At 33.5% G+C, this 5480-nt stretch overlaps 1 non-coding gene across 1 annotated transcript; it reads right to left on the bottom strand.

Moving 5' to 3' along the window:
• Nucleotides 1-5133: 5133 nt before the first annotated feature.
• On the bottom strand, nucleotides 5134-5240 carry LOC141663202 (small nucleolar RNA R71). The gene has a single exon (XR_012551283.1). It is a non-coding gene; the product is annotated as a small nucleolar RNA R71 (small nucleolar RNA).
• Nucleotides 5241-5480: the final 240 nt, after the last annotated feature.

Here is a 5480-nt window from a genome sequence, read left to right as displayed (position 1 = left end):
TATTCTATAATTGTATTTCTTGAGTCTGTAAAATGGTTAAAAGATTAGATTGGGGGATTTTTCCGTGAACAGATTCAAGCTAGGGAATAAACTCTGGAAGAAGATCAAGTCATGATCATGCCTCAGATAAAAGATGTAGAAGTTTCGAGTTGAATAAAGCTGTTTTATGAAAAATGTTCTAAGTCAAGATATCGACAAGTCACAGATCAAGTTATATCGAGAAGTCCAAAATGACTTGTAGAGAAGTGCAAAGAGAAGTCCAAGAGATATCGACAAGTCAAATGAAGATGTAGAGAACTGGAGATATCGACAAGTCATTTCTGCTTATAGAGATCTGAGAGATATCGATAACTCAAATAAAGATGTGAAGAATTGGAGATATCAACAAGTCAATTTCTCATATAAAGATCTCAGAGATATCGATAAGTCAAATTGTGTATATAAGGATCTCATAGATATCGACAAGTCATTTCTACATGTTGAGATCTCAGACATATCGACAAGTCATTTCATATGCAAGGATCTAGAGACCTCGACAAGTCAAGTATACTTATTAAGAACTCACAGATCTCGATAAGTCATTATACTTATCGAGATGTCACTTCTCTATAGAACAAATTGGAGATCTCGACATACTTCTTAAATTCAGAATGCAGACAAGTTCAAGATTCAATTTTATCAGTCAACAAACAATTCATTCACTGAATTAAAAATTCTACAAAGCAGCTTAAAGAATACAAGATCAAGGGCCCAGATTCAAGGTTTTTGGCCTTCTTTGTTTCCATCAGGCCTGATCTGGTCCATCAGGCCTGATCAATGTGTTAATCTTTTTGGTCTGAATGTCATACATCTTCTTATTGGACCTTATAGCCCAATTCACGTATAATTAATGCAATATTAATTATGTAATCAGGATTTATTTACTCCCTATCAATTTTACTTTTACTTTTCCATTTTGAACGTATATAAGGTAGATGAATAAGGCCACATATTGTTATATTATGAGCAATAGAGAGAGAAAATGGGTAAAATTATAAGTAAGGCATTGAAAAAGAATGGTGAATAAAAAAAGACAATAAAAAAATTATGTTTTTAATTTTTAAAAATGATGAAGTTCAAATAAACATACATACAAAATTTTGAAACTAGTAGTTGGAAATGGTTTCAAACACGTACGGGGTAAACATATTTTTTATTTTTACATTTTTTCTTATTGGCTTGAACTAGAAACTTTTGAGAAATATTTTTACTAATTCTTCACTATGTGTGTGGTATTTTTAAAGTCAATTAACAAAATTAAATTTCTATCAATCTAATTTGCATGAGAATGAAAAGTTATAATTTCAATTCATAATGTGATTTCAGTTTAAACTTCCCAACGTTAGAGTTTTCACTTTTTAGTGGAAGATTACTATCATAAAACGCTTAACTACTAAGTTGTGAGACACACACACACACACTGTATATGTAATACAAAACAATGCACCCCATTTTTCTAAAATTTTACTATTAAAACTTGAATTTTAGATATCATCATCTCTTTTTTGTTAGTCATCTTATTAAAACGTATTATAAACTTAGCACTAAAAAGTTATTGTGTAATATATACTTATTCTAGTAAATTTGAACTTGAAATTTTAGATTTCAGATGCTATATTCCGTCCAATTACCCATATTGAAAACTTTGACTTATCTTGTTGTGTAGATACATAGACATTAAATATATATTTACATTCTTGAATTGTCGACTTAGGCATATATATTTTGATATCTTGATTTTAAATTAAATAATTTTTTTCATATTAATATCTAGATCTATTTACACACTTGTATACTAACACTTTTGTTTAAATCATTCCTCAAAGAACAATGTTTCTAATTTCGAGAAGTTCAGTTTGAATTTTTAAAAGTGGGTCTTCTGTGTTCATAAGCCATAAATGGAAATAGAAAAAGATTGATTTATAAAATTGTTTAGTACATTTTAGTGCAAGTCTTGTAAACTTGTGTTGCTAGTCTATAAAGCATGCACGGGTCCTTAGTTCATATGTAACAAAACAGATCTAGATTTTCTTGTACTCTCGAAAGATAAAAGTTGAGTTCTTAATTTATTAGAACACATATTTTGTAGCAAGACAATCTTAATTAATACAATTAAGTGAGTTTTTGATATTGTGTGTTTGTGTCATTTATGCTTACTTCAATATTTCTACAAACTGTTAACTATTTTGTTCAACAAAATCCAAACAAGTTTTAAAAGACAAAATTATTCAAGAAACACATTCACCCCCCCTTGTGTTATATTCTTAGCATTCAATATCTAACAAGTGATATCTGTTGAGTGGCATTTATGACACTTTATAATACTCTATTAAGCTTTGAATTGGTGTATTTGTACTCAAGTTGTTGGTATTTTAATGTGTTTTCTAGTGTTTTTGCATTTCAGGCATTAATCCGGAATTCAGGTGAATTAGCATTGTTTTAGTGCTAATATGGTGTTATGATGGTGTCCAAGGAATAAAACTCGGGAAACCAACTCATTGCAGCAAGAAAAGAAAGAAAGCAGAATTTTATCTAGAAGGCCAGCGCGCCCACGCCAATCAAGCGCGCGCCCGCGCCGGTCGGGATGTTAAAATCCTAATTCTACTTGGCTTCTAATTGGAGGACTTCTACTTTACATGGGCTGCTATATATACCTAAATAAAAGACGTTTTTCAAGAGAGGGACGTAACTGAGCTTAAGGAGAAGACGACAAGAAGACCTATAGCACAATTCAATGAAGGCGAAGAAGATCTAGTTTATTCTTGTGAATCTTTGTTCTAAGTTATAATCTTGGATGCTCATTTCTTATTTTGTTGAACCTAATACTCTGGATTTCATACTTTGTTTATTATTCATTTATAAAGACTACGTTTATTATACCATGTTTTCATCGGAACCCACGTTGATGATGAGTCCAGTTATCGGCTAATCGTTATCGTGGGGTTCTAGCGGATTTATTTACGGATTTATTTAGTTGATTTGTTTCAATGCCTTAGTATGTGGTGATTGTATGATAACCTAGTATTGGTTGTGCTTATTCGTCTTATGAGCGTCGTAAACTTATAAGATAGCGTGTTAATTCTTAATGAAGCGAAAGTGAATTTAAGGGTTTAGAACTTTCCATGCTAGCATATGTTCATGTGTTATTATTATGCATGATTCGTAAGTAATTTTAACCATCTTACTTGCCCTATGTAATCACAATAAATAACTTGTGCATTAAACTGTTATGTTGTCAAATTCTATAGACATATAGGGTCTCAACATTATTGTTGTCTAATCAGCTTATATCTCTTTTGTGGATGTCTGGTAGTATGATATTCGTGCAACGAAAGTTGGCATTTATCAGTTTCGTATTATCTGATTAGAGTCATCACCATTATATGCTAAGATTAAGAACAAAAAGGCTATTGAATGAAGTACTTGATAAATTTCAAATCCCATGTTTGTGTCATATATTATTCAACTCTCTTTACTCTCTTTTGTTAATGTTCTATAGTATAATTCATAATAGTTAATTGTAGTATTATCAAAACCCAAATTGTTATTCGTCTTAGCATTGAATAATAGCCATTTCATTGTTGCATAAGTGCATAAATCAAAAAGTTAATCTAAGTCTGTACTCGTGGGAATGAACTAGAAATAATTCTATATTACTTGTGAACGCGTATACTTGCGTGAATTTTATCACGTGTTTAGCGAATAATAGTATCAGAGCCAAATCTGAAAGTAAACAGATAAAGATCTTGGAAGCATGAGTGCTTAGAAAATGACAAGCATCAAGCTACCTGCCTTTGACAATGTCAACTATACACTCTGAAAAAAAGATAATGATGTTGTTCATAAGGATGACAAATCCCATGTATATTCAGATCCTCAAGAATGGACCTTTCATTACTATGGTAAGAGTTTTTAAATCTACAAAAAAACACACAGTCATACCAGCACGTTATGCCCCTAAAGACCCCTTAACCTACACAGAGCCTAAAAAGGAAAAGGTTGCCCTGGATAGCAGTTTACAAATCATATTAATTGAGTCTCTTGACAATGTGATGTACAACAATATTGTCAACTTTGATTCTGCTAAACAAATTTGGGAAAAGATTGAGATACTGTGTGAGGGGACAGAGGAAGTTAGATCTAACCAAAGGAGAATCTTGGTGTCACAATTTGAGGGTTTCATGGCTAAGTCTAAAGAAGCAATTTCTGAAGTTTTTGAAAGATTCAACAAGTTGATTAATGACTTACAACTTCATGATAAATATTATGAAGTTGAAGAGGTTAACCTAAAGTTTTTGCTAGCCCTTCCTGACCATCTTGAACAGGAGATATCTGCTATTAGAGGAGGAAAAGACTTGAGCAGGATGACACTGGAGGTGTGATATGGGATTCCGAAAACATATGAGCTTGAAATATTGCTGAGAAAGTCATTGAAGGCAAACCAAGGATGGTGTTAACTTTTAGTTTATGTGTTTGTCATCAGTGATCGTTAAAGTTTATTGACTCGAACATTGTAACTTACTCACTCTTTTCCTTGTCGTGTTTCAGGTAATTTAACGAGCGTGTATGCATACGCGTTTGCGGGCTCGTAAGAGAACTCTGGATCATGCCAAGGAAGAAGTTGTAGTGATTCGAAGGGAAGTTTTTGAGGACGAAGAGAAGTTAGAAGAAGAAGAGAAAGTCAAGGAACCAGCTTTAGTAGTGATGAGAGATTAAGCAGAAAATTCTAAGGCTCTGATGGACTATTCTCAGCCTAAGATCAATGATATTCAGTCGAGCATCATCAGACCAGCCATATCGGCTAACACTTTTGAGATCAAGTCAAACACGATTCAGATGATACATAACTCAATTCAGTTTGGGGGTTCTCCTACGGAAGACCCCAACATGCACATCAGGGATTTCATCGAGATCTGCGACACTTTCAAGTTTAATGGGGTGACTGAAGATGCTATCAAGCTGTGACTCTTCCCATTCTCTCTGAGGGATAAAACAAAGTTCTGGTTATATTCTCTACCACCAGGTTCTATCACCAAATGGGAGGATCTTGCTCAAAAGTTTCTCACTAAATTCTTTCCATTGGCGAAGACTGCTGCAATCAGGAATGCTCTTACTCAGTTTGCTCAGCAAACTGGAGAATCTCTGTGTGAGGCTTGGGATCGATATAAGGAGATACTAAGGAAGTGCCCATACCATGGCATGCCTGATTGGATGATTATAAACTATTTCTACAATGGTTTACGCGCGCAATCTAGACCTATGCTCGATGCAACATCAGGTGGAGCATTATGGGCTAAAAGCTATAACGAAGCTTATAAGTTGATTGAGCTAATGGTAGCTAATGAATACTAAAATCCTACACAAAGAATGTTGCAAGGCAAAGTCGCAGGAATTCTGGAAGTGGATACAGCTACTGCTATATCTCCTTAACTTCAAGCTTT

This window comes from Apium graveolens, chromosome 5 (assembly GCF_009905375.1).
Source record: "Apium graveolens cultivar Ventura chromosome 5, ASM990537v1, whole genome shotgun sequence".
Classification (NCBI taxonomy): domain Eukaryota; kingdom Viridiplantae; phylum Streptophyta; class Magnoliopsida; order Apiales; family Apiaceae; genus Apium; species Apium graveolens.
The sequence above is the reverse complement of the archived record's forward strand: the minus strand, read 5'-3'. Positions and strand labels throughout refer to the sequence as shown.